This window comes from Polyodon spathula, chromosome 8 (genome assembly GCF_017654505.1).
Source record: "Polyodon spathula isolate WHYD16114869_AA chromosome 8, ASM1765450v1, whole genome shotgun sequence".
In the NCBI taxonomy this organism is placed as follows: Eukaryota; Metazoa; Chordata; class Actinopteri; order Acipenseriformes; family Polyodontidae; genus Polyodon; species Polyodon spathula.
In genome coordinates, this window is record NC_054541.1 from 10,797,130 (window position 1) to 10,812,552 (window position 15,423).

Sequence of the window (15,423 nt, forward strand, 5' to 3'; positions counted from 1 at the left end):
ATATGACAGAATTGGTCAGGGGTCTGAATACTTTTGCAAGGCACTGTGTATGTATATATATATATATATATATATATATATATATATATATATATATATATATATATATATATATATATATATATATATATATATAGGGGATGCTAAGCATTGCATTACATGTGATACAGGATGCATCTTACTTAGTAGGAATAAGCAGCCCCTAGTTCACCAAGGAAACAAATGGCATTTTTGGGGGAATAAGAGCAGGAAGGCAGGGTCTGAAGCTCTGGCTATAAATACCAAAAAATAAAGTTTTTAAATTCTTAAGTTAACAATAATAACATCGAACTATCAGCAGCGCTATACCCTAGGGTGACACCTCCAGGAACAGTAGCGGCACCTTTTAACTTGGGAAGTTTTTTGTTTTTTGTTCTTATAGAGGTTTAATCGTGGCATTTTCTTTGTCTTGTTTCTGCAGCTGACCAAATGCACAATTAATGTAAAAAATAAAAAAAAAACTTACCATTAGTCAGTGTTGCAATTGTTCCAGTAAAGCTGTAATTAGAGTTGCTTGTGATCAAAACTCCAATATGTAATTAAGTAGTACAAAAATACCGTATGTCAAAAATGTTACCGTAAGTTAATTGAAATTCATTAATCCTCATTAGTAAGAAATATTCTTTATATAATATATATATCTAAAAATATATATATATATATATATATATATATATATATATATATATATATATATATATATATATATATATATATATATAGGCGATATACCGTAATGCCATCACTGTATTGGCATCCGCTATTCTCGTGGTAGGCGAACTAAATAATGGATGTGATATTTTTGATATTTAAAATCTTCGAGAGCAGTATGTGATACATATTACACCGTGTAACAATTTTTTTTTTTTTTTTTGTTCCTGGGTAGTAAGTGTTATTTCCTAATTGTTTATGCCTCAAAAGTATAGAAAATGGCTATTATTCCCCACAAACTTTGAATAATATCCATTTTCTATACTTTTGAGGCATAAGCAATTAGGAAATAACACTTACTACCCAGGAACAAAAATTGTGTTACATAGTGTTATCAAAGGCTCTCACTTGCATGCACTTCTGCACAGACATATTTAGCAGAGGTGCTAAAGAGTAGACAGACACTGGCGTCCAAGAGCGTGGATCTGAAATGCCAATCTTAAAAAGATACGCTGAGGGGGTTTCTATAACAGATCCATTTAATAATTATATTCCTGCATGCAATCGCTTTTAAAACTTTGTTAAAAGATGTTTTTTAAATGGATTTTTCGTCTTTTTGTTGGGCACATTTCCTTTCCCGGTCAAACAAAAGTCACAGAAGAACGTCTCTGCCATGAGAAAGGAGTTCAATGCAACGCCTTTGGTAAGCAGAGTTTGATTGCCAAAGAAGTTATAAGATTGATGTTTGCACTGGAGCACAAGCATAACAAATCTGTCTGATTGTGTTTGCTGGGAATGGTTCTTGTTGGTGTTTGTTGTGTTTGACACATATCTGGGATTACTGGAAACCACTTGAATCCAGTACCTGAAAAACTATGACCATTTGAGTAAAACTTGACACTTGTATGCATATGAGTTCATCTCTAGCTGCAACTTCTCAGCTATTTCCCAAAATGGACAATGAACTGTCTGATGTTGGTGTAATGTCTGGGCCTGGGTCACCATTTTTCATAAAGGTAGGCATGTTGTAGTAAGTGCATGTGATAAGCACTCTTGAAAACTGTGTTATTAGGCATTCCTCCTTTTAAAAGGGTACCACTGTATTGTTTCAGCTGTACCAGGCTTTTCCTATTGTTATACTATGAATTACCATATTTTACTCTGGTTTGTAATGTTTAATAATATGCTTTACCATAACTCTCTATTCTTTTCAATGCTTACATATGTGCTTTATCAGGCTTTCGCTATGGGTTACTCAATTTTGTTATGTTTTTACTCCGGTCAAGTTAACAAGTTAATGTAAAAAATATGTCAAAGTAAAATATATATACAGTTTATATTAGGGAGAAATTGCAAAGTTAAGGGATGATGGATGGCATTTTAACTGTGATTGTTGTTTGGTTTGTCATGCCAAAGTATTCTCAATCGCTGTTGCACGGATAGTGGACAGTCAAGAACACGACTAGATTTTTACCAATTTTTATTGCATTTTAGGGTCTGCTTGGACACCAGATGACTTAAAACTAAAGTGCTCCCCCTACCAGCTGATGAACTGACATTAGCACATCCTTAACTGAGAGACAGTGCAGATAGCTCTTTAGTGGAGGGGAAAGATGCCCATCTCTGACTCATGAGCTGTACTATTAATGTACAATCCCTTCTCATGTCATTTATTCAATTAACGTCATTTTTTATCCACAACAAGACAAGAAGAGGGCTTGTTTCAAAAAGTTGTTTGTGGAATATGCTGAATAAGATTAAAATGCATCATCATGGTGTTTTTTAAACCACTTTTAATCCCATTTGCTAAAATATATAATGTGACGTTAGATAAGAGGGTTTCAAACAGCCACTTGATGTAAAAACAAATTGAGCCAAAATATTTTCTCAGTGTATAGCCTGTTTTGCATATAAGACATTGATGTTATGTTTATGTTCTCATTCCTTGCAAGACAGAACAGGCACACCCGTAGCTCACAGCAAATTGCTATACAAAAGCAAGACGCATATCAGCAATTGTTTGGAAGGGTAAATTACATTAACCGTTACTGTAAATTACTGTACAATTATGGCCAAAATTGTTGCATCACCCTATAGAATGAACCAGTTGTGCTGCATACAGTCGGATGAAACCTGTTGCATAATGTTACATTAACATGTTAAATGGCATATCGCTTTGTAGTTTTCCACATACTTAGCAAAATACTGACAACAATTGAAACATTTGACATTTCAAAATCTAATATGAAATACTGTACTACTATTATGACTTTTGCGATATCATTTTGTTGTTTGTTTGAATACATGATGTAAATAAAATATTTAAATTATGTTCATATAGTTTTTATTTATTTATTTATTTATTTTTATTATGTCTCAATCATAAAATTCTAGGTGATGCAAAACTTTTGGCCACAGTATAGCATAATAAGACTGTAATTCCTTTTTGGTGATGTATCAATGTCACCAAAAAACATGTACGGAACTACAGCTTCAGCGATGTGAAGGGGGATGGGCGGGGGGCTTTTAAGTATGGGGTGCCTGGTGTAAATATACAGTATAATCGTAAATCTCGAAAAACTACTCGCTTCTAAATCTTCTGTAGTCATTTTTGTATTACTTTAGTATAAATACATGTTAATTTGGATTCATATGTTGTTTTTTTCTGACTTTATGTGAACGAAAAGACACAAAAGCGCTCGTTTTCTCATTGGAAATAATGATATTTCAAAATATCACTGTCCTGGTCACAAAAGCAAAGTTTGTGGGGAATAATAGCCATTTTCTATACTTTTGAGGCATAAGCAATTAGGAAATAACACTTACTACCCAGGAACAAAAAAAAAAATAATAATAATTTGTTACAGGGTGTAATTAAAACAAAGGCTGTTATCTTTGACTTAAATAGGTTAATAAAACTGCCCCCTTATCTATACTTGAAATGATCTATACTTAAAATTAATGAGTTGTTTATTTTTTTTCTATAGAGAACACATTTTTTGGTTGAGCATTTAATTTGCTCCTGGATACATAGAATATGCAGTACTGTAACTGTACTCTTTCAGCACAGATATTCCCCCTAATGGTGAATTTGCTGCCAATAAAACAATACATTGCAAATGGTCGATCAGAACACCAGCTCAAGTACCTTAATTGTCCCCTTTCTTTGAATAAGTACACAAACACTTACAGATGGATTGGCACAGCATTAGCCAGTCTGAAGGGTCCAGGTCAGAGACAATGGCCAGATGGCAACAACTTAAGTACGCTTAAGACACCTCTTTGCACACTTAGTGTGTCTGAGATTGAAGTAGCTAATAACAAACAAAAGGGTTTTGTTGAGAGATGATTATTTTTCAGGTATTTCCAACACGGTTTATATAAGGTATATGGAATGATGCTTCATCTGCATAGACAGTATAAATAGTTGTTTTCCGCTCTGAAATCTCTTAAGAAGTAAGCTGTATCAATACGTCAGTATTTCCTGTGATTGATGAGCATCCTGCTGGATCCAGAATCCCCTGGGATATCTTAATGAAAAAATAAATGTATGTGTTTGAAGACAGGACAATTCTATCAGCCAATATAGTAACCAGCTGAGCTAGATGTAGCTGAATGGCCTTCTCTCGTTCATAATTGTTTTTAATGTTCTTATGTTCTTTTTCATGGATCCCAAGACATTTAGTATGCAAAGTGTCTTAAACTGATTCACCGCCTAGCTTTTTGTTCTGTGTTCCTAGAAAATGTATGTGTTTTAGAGCACCAACTCACTTCTGGGAAGGCTTAGTGAATAAAATATTTAATATACTGTGCATATAATATAGTACATATTTATATAAAGTTTTGCATCAGCTAGAATTGTAGGATTTTTATTAAAACATAATTTAGATATTTTATTTAACATGATGTAATCAAAAGAAACTACAAAATGATACTGTAAAAGTCTAATCAGAAGCCATTATAGTAGTAATAGATATTCACTCAGCTTCAGATGCACCTGTAAACCCAACTACAGCCTACTTATAAACTTCTGACAAGTCTGGCAAGACAGGTTTGGCCAGCTGACACACAGTCTCTGAGATAATCTTCTGAGGAAATGATACAGTGGTATGCTTTCATGAAAAGAGGTGGGTCATTTTTACATGTACTACAGTACAGTACAGCACTGTGTACACAACAGACAGACAAAACTATGTTTTTTTATGAAAGTGAAGAGTATTAGACCAATGTGGAATATAATTCTTATCTGATTGCCAGACTTTCTATAAAGTACAGCAGAGAGCAGTTTGGGAAGCCAGTGTTGACAAGAAACGATTATCAGTATTAAATGTTACACACATATTTTTAAAGCATTTTGTTCCAGTATTTGATTTAATCCTTTATTTTTTATTTGTTTAAAAAGCCTGTTTCATTTTACAAAACTTGAACCAAACAGCTAAGTAATACAGTATTTCATGTTCGATTTCTAAATGTCATATTTCTCAAAGAAGAGCGACCAGAATTATTCTGGGTTTAAAAGGCATGTCATATGCAGACAGGCTAAAATAATTGAATCTGTTCAGTCTTGAACAAAGAAGACTATGCAGCGATCTGATTCAAACATTCAAAATTCTAAAAGGTATTGACAATGTCGACCCAAGGGACTTTTTCGACCTGAAAAAAGAAACAAGGACCAGGGGTCACAAATGGAGATTAGACAAAGGGGCATTCAGAACAGAAAATAGGAGGCACTTTTTTACACAGGGAATCGTGAGGATCTGGAATCAACTCCCCAGTAATATTGTTGAAGCTGACACCCTGGGATCCTTCAAGAAGCTGCTTGATGAGATTTTTGGATCAATAAGCTATTAACAACCAAACGAGCAAGATGGGCCGAATGGCCTCCTCTCGTTTGTAAACTTGCTTAAGTTCTTATGTTCTTATGTTCAATTCTTGTCAGTTTTTCATTGGGTTTCTGAAAAACTACAATGCGGTATGTAATTCAATATGCTAGTGTAACATAATTCAACGGGCTTCATTCAACTTTATGAAGCAAAATTCTATAGGGTGATGCAAACCTTCTGGCCATAGCTGTACATTAGAAGCAGACAATCAGAAATAACAAGTTACTTCCTAAGGGGTTGAGTGGGTGATAACAGCGCAACAAAAGACCCTCCGCAGTCTGAATGTATGCATCTGTTCCTATACTAGAACAACTCAAGCATTTAAAAAATATAGCACAACAACATGCCTAAAAGCATTGTAAAAAGACAGCTCCCGGGAGAACCACTGAACCTGTGAAATGCACTTAGTGCATAACTCTACACTGGGGCTTTGGGGTTTTGTGGTCTAATTTCTTAATCATACTTGTTTTACTAATACCAGTGATGTTTAAAGTTATGAAGATAATCCATATTGTTATCTTTGAATTAAAAGTTTATTAAACTCTTAGACAAGGCATTGCATTTAGCTAGCTCTAATCAGCAAAAACTCAGCACATGCCCTGGAATGCATCGGAGGTCCTAGAAGTGGGTTGTGTGTGTAAAAGAGATGGGAGTGGATGTGTTTTAATTCTATGACACTCAGCTTGTAAAGTATAGACTAGAGAGATTGGCAATGCATTCTTGGGGTGGGAGATAGAGTTCTTAAATCGTAAATCTCGAAAAACTACTCGCTTCTAAATCTTTTGTAGTCATTTTTGTATTACTTTAGTATAAATACATGTTAATTTGGATTCATATGTTGTTTTTTTCTGACTTTATGTGAACGAAAAGACACAAAAGCGCCCGTTTTCTCATTGGAAATAGTGATATTTCAAAATATCACTGTCCTGGTCACAAAAGCAAAGTTTGTGGGGAATAATAGCCATTTTCTATACTTTTGAGGCATAAGCAATTAGGAAATAACACTTACTACCCAGGAACAAAAAAAAATAATAATAATTTGTTACAGGGTGTAATTAAAACAAAGGCTGTTATCTTTGACTTAAATAGGTTAATAAAACTGCCCCCTTATCTATACTTGAAATGATCTATACTTAAAATTAATGAGTTGTTTATTTTTTTTCTATAGAGAACACATTTTTTGGTTGAGCATTTAATTTGCTCCTGGATACATAGAATATGCAGTACTGTAACTGTACTCTTTCAGCACAGATATTCCCCCTAATGGTGAATTTGCTGCCAATAAAACAATACATTGCAAATGGTCGATCAGAACACCAGCTCAAGTACCTTAATTGTCCCCTTTCTTTGAATAAGTACACAAACACTTACAGATGGATTGGCACAGCATTAGCCAGTCTGAAGGGTCCAGGTCAGAGACAATGGCCAGATGGCAACAACTTAAGTACGCTTAAGACACCTCTTTGCACACTTAGTGTGTCTGAGATTGAAGTAGCTAATAACAAACAAAAGGGTTTTGTTGAGAGATGATTATTTTTCAGGTATTTCCAACACGGTTTATATAAGGTATATGGAATGATGCTTCATCTGCATAGACAGTATAAATAGTTGTTTTCCGCTCTGAAATCTCTTAAGAAGTAAGCTGTATCAATACGTCAGTATTTCCTGTGATTGATGAGCATCCTGCTGGATCCAGAATCCCCTGGGATATCTTAATGAAAAAATAAATGTATGTGTTTGAAGACAGGACAATTCTATCAGCCAATATAGTAACCAGCTGAGCTAGATGTAGCTGAATGGCCTTCTCTCGTTCATAATTGTTTTTAATGTTCTTATGTTCTTTTTCATGGATCCCAAGACATTTAGTATGCAAAGTGTCTTAAACTGATTCACCGCCTAGCTTTTTGTTCTGTGTTCCTAGAAAATGTATGTGTTTTAGAGCACCAACTCACTTCTGGGAAGGCTTAGTGAATAAAATATTTAATATACTGTGCATATAATATAGTACATATTTATATAAAGTTTTGCATCAGCTAGAATTGTAGGATTTTTATTAAAACATAATTTAGATATTTTATTTAACATGATGTAATCAAAAGAAACTACAAAATGATACTGTAAAAGTCTAATCAGAAGCCATTATAGTAGTAATAGATATTCACTCAGCTTCAGATGCACCTGTAAACCCAACTACAGCCTACTTATAAACTTCTGACAAGTCTGGCAAGACAGGTTTGGCCAGCTGACACACAGTCTCTGAGATAATCTTCTGAGGAAATGATACAGTGGTATGCTTTCATGAAAAGAGGTGGGTCATTTTTACATGTACTACAGTACAGTACAGCACTGTGTACACAACAGACAGACAAAACTATGTTTTTTTATGAAAGTGAAGAGTATTAGACCAATGTGGAATATAATTCTTATCTGATTGCCAGACTTTCTATAAAGTACAGCAGAGAGCAGTTTGGGAAGCCAGTGTTGACAAGAAACGATTATCAGTATTAAATGTTACACACATATTTTTAAAGCATTTTGTTCCAGTATTTGATTTAATCCTTTATTTTTTATTTGTTTAAAAAGCCTGTTTCATTTTACAAAACTTGAACCAAACAGCTAAGTAATACAGTATTTCATGTTCGATTTCTAAATGTCATATTTCTCAAAGAAGAGCGACCAGAATTATTCTGGGTTTAAAAGGCATGTCATATGCAGACAGGCTAAAATAATTGAATCTGTTCAGTCTTGAACAAAGAAGACTATGCAGCGATCTGATTCAAACATTCAAAATTCTAAAAGGTATTGACAATGTCGACCCAAGGGGCTTTTCCGACCTGAAAAAAGAAACAAGGGCCAGGGGTCACAAATGGAGATTAGACAAAGGGGCATTCAGAACAGAAAATAGGAGGCACTTTTTTACACAGGGAATCGTGAGGATCTGGAATCAACTCCCCAGTAATATTGTTGAAGCTGACACCCTGGGATCCTTCAAGAAGCTGCTTGATGAGATTTTTGGATCAATAAGCTATTAACAACCAAACGAGCAAGATGGGCCGAATGGCCTCCTCTCGTTTGTAAACTTGCTTAAGTTCTTATGTTCTTATGTTCAATTCTTGTCAGTTTTTCATTGGGTTTCTGAAAAACTACAATGCGGTATGTAATTCAATATGCTAGTGTAACATAATTCAACGGGCTTCATTCAACTTTATGAAGCAAAATTCTATAGGGTGATGCAAACCTTCTGGCCATAGCTGTACATTAGAAGCAGACAATCAGAAATAACAAGTTACTTCCTAAGGGGTTGAGTGGGTGATAACAGCGCAACAAAAGACCCTCCGCAGTCTGAATGTATGCATCTGTTCCTATACTAGAACAACTCAAGCATTTAAAAAATATAGCACAACAACATGCCTAAAAGCATTGTAAAAAGACAGCTCCCGGGAGAACCACTGAACCTGTGAAATGCACTTAGTGCATAACTCTACACTGGGGCTTTGGGGTTTTGTGGTCTAATTTCTTAATCATACTTGTTTTACTAATACCAGTGATGTTTAAAGTTATGAAGATAATCCATATTGTTATCTTTGAATTAAAAGTTTATTAAACTCTTAGACAAGGCATTGCATTTAGCTAGCTCTAATCAGCAAAAACTCAGCACATGCCCTGGAATGCATCGGAGGTCCTAGAAGTGGGTTGTGTGTGTAAAAGAGATGGGAGTGGATGTGTTTTAATTCTATGACACTCAGCTTGTAAAGTATAGACTAGAGAGATTGGCAATGCATTCTTGGGGTGGGAGATAGAGTTCTTAAATGGGGTGCTTTTTTTTCTTGTGAAAACTGTTTTCTTGTATTCTTGGTTACCCAATAAAGAATTTGGTAACAAAAATGAATTGTTCTTTTTTGTAGGTTTTGCAAGCTCGACATGAAGGCGTGTCTAACATTGAGCCAAGGCCAAGCCCAAGCCCGGGGGGTGGATTTAGTGTCTTTAATCTTTTTTTGTGTGAAATGACACTTTTTAATGTTTGCCAGCACAATCATTTGTACCAATTTATCTGTTAAATAAACATCAGGCTGTTATCATAAGGTAAAATTCAGTCACATAGACAAATGTTTGAGTTTGTGCACAAGGCATGACTTATTTATTTTGCTTTTATCACATGTTCTGTAACTACACATGATTCATATTTTCCATTTACTCCTACTTTAATTTTCTTGTCATCTTTCGTGCCATTTATACTGGGCAATTAACTTTAAATGAAGGGGCATTTTAAACACAGCTTAATGAGGGAAAGTGTAACATGCAGTCCAACAGCCTATAACTTTACAAAGGTTAACATTGGATACAAAAAATAAAATAAAAAGTCTGTGTATTAAGAAAACAAACTAAAGACTAAAAATCACTTGGATCTGTCAGATTTGTTCATGTCTTTCTCTATATTTAATCCTGTGGAATTGAAAATGTGTAATTTATGAATGCCTGTGAAAATAGACTGGGCTGACTGACTCATTTGTTAACCCAAGGCCATCTTTTCTGATGGCGATAAAATGATCATCAGGTTGTATAAAAGACCTGTGTTTCACCAGGGCTATTCTGAATAACAGGCACGGCTTTACATTTCCACCCCGACCGCCCTGAAGCTAAAGGCAGCAGTCGTTGAGGAACTGGCACTTATCCCCTCCAAACAACGTAAACACCTCATAGACTTGTTAAATTGGGTCAGTGCTTGTCTGGGTAGCCATATTGGCTCTACACCCCATTGACAGCATTATGGGATTGTCTTTCCACATCGTTTTTCACCCCTGTGTGTACCTCTAACAATTTGCAGTGGGAGTGTTTCTCTGTGGCTAGAAAAAAACTTGCCTGATGCTCACCACCCACCTGAATGTGTTAAACCAAGGTACACTGTTTTTTTAAATTTTTTTGACAGGTTAACCACAGAGATTCCTTTAGGGCTTGAGATCAAGTCCCAGCATATGCATTCCAGTTTCTTGTCATTTGAAACCATATTCATTTTTCTCGCTAACTATGGTCAAAATGTGTTCCAGGGAGTTAGTACAATGCCAAAGTTGTGTATCAGTAAGAGATCTCTGATTCTAATTACAAATCTTTCACAATCACCTTGACTGCTATCATTTATCAGTATGGTGCAGTGGTTTAAAGCCCAGGGCTTATCACCAGAAGGTCATCTGGGTCAAATCCCACCTCTGCCACTGGCTGACTCACTGTGTGACCCTAAACAAGTCACTTAACCTCCTTGTGCTCGGTCTTGTGAATGAGATATTAAATCAGTGTCCTATTGTAAATGACTCTGCATGTAAGGCACAGTTCACAGCCTACCCCTGTAAAGCGCTTTGTGATGGTGGTCCACTATGAAAGGTGCTATGTAAAGATATTATTATTAATGCTAAATCTACAGTTGGCCTAGTTCTCAAAGCTTTTTACTTCAAATTGCTATTGGTGCAATTCATTTTCAGAAAAATGTATTCCAGTTCAAAAGCAAATAAGAGCAATACATTCCCTGAATGAAATGCCTGGCCTGTTTCTTTTTTCTGGCTGTGTAAACTGTATTGAGTGTTTTGTGTTTTGTTCTTGCTAAAAAATGTTGATGATTTTGAAGGCTTTGAGAACACAGCCCTTGATTTTGTAATGAAAGTTGAAAGTTCACTTTTTGTTTATCTGCACAGAGAGCCTGTCAATGCTTGTCTGTAAATAATTCTTCTCTGGTTGTCAAGGAGACATAATTAATGACACTAAACCAGGAGCATATGATCAGAGTTATAACTGAGAATGGATTAATTATGTGCCAATTGTAAGGCAACACTTAATTTGCATCACATCAAGGGGTGACATCATACCTTCCTGCACCACTGTAATTCATCATAGAATTAGTACATACAGTTATTGAATTGGTTGAATGGTCAAATCTGATTTCTCCAGTAGAGCCGTCTTGACTGTTAAGAGCTGGCTCTGTCACCTGCTTCTACACAGAACATACAGAATGTAAGCTAACTGTGCACGTACTTGTACTTTGGTACCACAGTAACATACTGTAGCCTATGAATATTTTTTGTTGTTGTTGGAACTCCCTTGATCTCAATGAAAGGCTGTCTTATTACTTGCTATTCAGTGTTCTAGTGAATGCAGCTGGATGTTTGTGTTTCCATCCACGGAACTACCCCTTGTGCAGTTCAATCAATCAACCAATCACTCACTCACTCAATCAATCAAAACCAGATGAGTGAATTGAGAACAAATTCTCATTTACAATGAAGACCTCCCAAGAGGCTCACACCACTGCAGCACAAAACACAAAATACTAAGTAGTAAAAACAAAAAATCAAATACTTGTAATCAAATGGTATTTAAAACAGGATTTATTCATCCGACTTTTTTCATATTCGCTCTAATTACTCTGCAGTTGTAACTTACATATGGACAATAGTGCCCCCTTGTGGTGTTGAAACAGAAACAATGGTTGCCTTGCACTTAAAAACAGCATACCTTCCTGTGACAAAGTGCCCGCCCCTGTGTATATTATCTGTTATATGTTGAGTGTGGTGTGTTAAATGTTGGTGTATAGTCATTGGTACACGGGATATAAATGGGTCTGTGTAACACGAGTGTTTAAAATGTATATTTGTATTTAGGCACGAGGATTGCACAGCACTTCACGTGCAAGTAAAAAGTAATAATATGTGAGCACGGGGAATTGCACTTTATTAATTCACGTGCAGTTGTACCGAGACTCCAATTGAATGATTGATTACACCGTGTAACAAAAAGAAACCCCCTCAGCGTATCTTTTTAAGATTTGCATTTCAGATCCACGCGCTTGGACTCCAGTGTCTTTCTACTCTTTAGCACCTCTGCTAAATATGTCTGTGCAGAAGTGCATGCAAGTGAGAGCCTTTGATAACACCATTTTTGGTTCCTGGTTAGTAAGTGTTATTTCCTAATTGCTTATGCCTCAAAAGTATAGAAAATGGCTATTATTCCCCACAAACTTTGCTTTTGTGACCAGGACAGTGATATTTTGAAATGTACCTATTTTCCAGAACATTCCAGATAGATTCAGTGTTGAGTAAACTTGGAGTAACTTCTAGAACTTTCTAGAACTTTCCAGTAATATAAATAGTAGTATAAATACAGGGGCCTTAAGCCCACCAGTTCAGTTTAGTTCCAGCTGCTTAAATGGATACATATCTGCATTTTTCTGAGATGGCATCAAGAGGCTGCAAGCATCCGGCAGACGCATTTTGCTATGTCTGCGGCCAATTTATCAAGACAAGAGCGAAAAAGAACTCCGTGGAAGCATCTGTTAAGACGTGTGAGGCCTACAAGGAATATTTCGGCATGCCTGTCGGGGATCAAGACAAACCCTGGGCACCTCATTTCACCTGCCAGCACTGCAAAAAAACTCTGGAAGGTAAGATGGACAATTGTTGCTTGGAATTTTATGTTATAAAATTTGTTAAAATTTTTAAAATTGTAAAAGTTTTTAATTTTAAAATATTTTACAATTTTCAATGTTATTGAAAAAATATATCATATATGAAAAATGTTACGAGAATCTCTTACACATTAGTCATGGGTGAAAGAAATATATTTTTGTAAGATGGTACAGAGGGAAAAAGAGAGCCATGAAGTTCGCTATCCCAAGAATTTGGTGTGAACCCACTGACCACTCAAGCAACTGCTACTTCTGCACGGTGGACCCTTCCAAACGTCGGACTGGCAAGAATGCACCTGCTATCACGTATCCGAACCTTCCTTCATCCATCGCCCCAGCGCCACACTGCCATGAGCTCCCCGTACCCACTCCCACTAGAGAAAGCAGCCGTCTTTAGAAGAGAGCAGCAAGTCAGAGAGCGAGGAAGACATTGTAGATCCAGATGACAATTTCAGAGGTGGAGCTGAGGTGAGAAACCCATACTACCCCAACCAAAAAGACCTCAACGACTTGATTAGAGATCTTGGTCTCACCAAGTCCAATGCGGAGCTTTTGATGTCTAGGCTCAAGCAGTGGAACTTGTTGGATGAAAGTGTGCAAGTCACAAATCAGAGGAAGCGTCACCAACCTTTTTCCAGTTTCTTCACTCGTCAAGATGGGCTCTGCTTCTGCCACAATGTGACGAGTCTGTTCGAGGCAATCGGAATCACCTGTAACCAGGTGGCCTCTTCATTGACAGCTCATCCAGGAGCCTCAAAGGTGTGCTGCTCCATAATGGTAACAAGTACCCATCTCTTCCCCTGGCTCACTTGGTGCACCTCAAAGAGGATTACAACAGCATCAAGACCTTGCTGGATTCCTTGAAGTATGATGAGTACGGATGGGAGGCCATAGGAGACTTCAAAATGGTGGCATTCCTGATGGGGCTCCAAGGCGGTTTTACCAAGTTTCCCTGCTATCTTTGCCTTTGGGATAGCAGGGACACCAAGGCGCATTACCACAGGCAGGACTGGCCACAGCGGACCAAGTTCTCTGTGGGGAGGAACAAAGTCAAGTGGGAGCCACTGGTGAACCCCCGGAAGGTGCTGATGCCACCACTGCACATCAATTTGGGCCTTATGAAACAATTTGTCAGAGCTCTAGATAAGGAGTCGGCAGCCTTCAAGTACCTTCAAGACCTCTTCCCTAAGCTGTCTGAGGCAAAGGTCAAAGCCAGTGTCTTCGTTGGACCACAGATAAAGAAGATCCTGGAGTGCAATGAATTCCCCAAGAAGCTCACTAGTAAGGAGAAAGCGGCTTGGAACAGCTTTGTCGCAGTGGTTCGGGGCTTCCTGGGCAATCACAAGGCCGAAAACTATGTGGAGCTGGTTGAGACTCTGGTGAAGAACTACGGCACAATGGGCTGTAGGATGTCCCTCAGAGTCCATATCCTTGATGCTCATCTTGATAAATTCAAGGAGAACATGGGAGCTTACTCAGAGGAGCAAGGCGAGCGCTTCCACCAGGATATATTGGACTTTGAACGCTGCTACCAAGGACAGCATAACAAGAACATGATGGGAGACTACATTTGGGGGCTGATTCGTGAAAGTGATTTACAGTATAATCGTAAATCTCGAAAAACTACTCGCTTCTAAATCTTTTGTAGTCATTTTTGTATTACTTTAGTATAAATACATGTTAATTTGGATTCATATGTTGTTTTTTTCTGACTTTATGTGAACGAAAAGACACAAATTCGCCCGTTTTCTCATTGGAAATAGGTACATTTAAAAATATCACTGTCCTGGTCACAAAAGCAAAGTTTGTGGGGAATAATAGCCATTTTCTATACTTTTGAGGCATAAGCAATTAGGAAATAACACTTACTACCCAGGAACAAAAAAAACACCATGTATCCACAATGGAGTTACCTCAGAAGCTGCATGTCGCAACTGTTTTTGGGTGTTCGTGAGTGGAGAACGGGATAGGAGACGAACAGGGTAGTGATTGCCATAACTATATTAGTATTATATTCATTTATAATATAAAATATAAACTATAAAATATTTACTTTATAAATAATAATAAAGTAAAATATCTGCTCACCGTATTTTTGTTTAGTATTTGTCCATTTTGTTTGTCTCTTTGTTTTGGCTGCATGTGCCGTGTCCTTGTGTTTCTGTTTGTTACCACCGTTTATTTGCTCAACCAAACTCCAACTCTCTTGTTGTATTATTTCCTGGCTCTGGTCTGACGCCACCCACTTTGGCCGTCTTTGTGATTGACACTTCCACACCACACACACACACACACACACACACACACACACACACACACACACACAACACACACACACACACACACACACACCTCATTCAGGAAACAGAGAGAAAAGGTTTTCAGCAGGAAGCGTTCATC